The following is a 405-nucleotide window of genomic DNA, read 5'->3' as shown; positions in this document are numbered from 1 at the left end:
CCCCCCCGCCCCCGCGCGAGGCGGAGCCCGTGGGGCGCTCGCACGAAGCGGTGGCTGTGCCGGGCGGCTCCTTCCCTCACCGCCCAGCGCCGGGAGAGGCCAGGCCGGGAGCGCGGCGCCGGCGAAGAGCTGGTGGGTAAGGGCGGCGGAGGAGGCGCGGGGCTCGCCGGGCTGCGGGCGGGCCGGGGCGCGGCGGCTGGGCCGGACAACGCCGCGGCGGCCTGTGGCCCTGCCGGCGCCCTCGGCCGCGGCGCAGCTCCGCGGGGCAGGACCGAGGCAAAGCGACGCCCCTCGGCTGCCGGCGGCGGCCCCGGGGCTCTCGCTGGCGCAGCGCGGAGCGGCGGCCGCAGGCAGGCAGGCTAAGGCGCACCCCGGCGGCTGCCGGCCCTGCCCCGGCCGCTGGGC

At 83.7% G+C, this 405-nt stretch overlaps 1 protein-coding gene across 7 annotated transcripts in view; it reads left to right on the top strand.

Annotated features, from left to right (window-relative positions):
* Positions 1-19: 19 nt before the first annotated feature.
* The window catches only part of CASP3 (caspase 3), a 32,204-nt gene continuing 31,818 nt past the window's right edge, over positions 20-405 (top strand). For 6 of the 7 annotated variants that reach the window (XR_010884415.1, XR_010884414.1, XM_067297964.1 and 3 more), the window contains exon 1: positions 20-132. The gene's annotated coding sequence lies outside the window, so the exon portion shown is untranslated. Of the gene's footprint in view, positions 137-405 lie in introns of all 7 variants that reach the window. The other variant, XM_067297962.1, reaches the window with a different exon arrangement.

The sequence above is a fragment of the Apteryx mantelli genome, chromosome 5 (assembly GCF_036417845.1).
Source record: "Apteryx mantelli isolate bAptMan1 chromosome 5, bAptMan1.hap1, whole genome shotgun sequence".
Classification (NCBI taxonomy): Eukaryota; Metazoa; Chordata; class Aves; order Apterygiformes; family Apterygidae; genus Apteryx; species Apteryx mantelli.
Note: the sequence above shows the minus strand (reverse complement) of the source record. Positions and strands in the feature narration are given on the sequence as shown.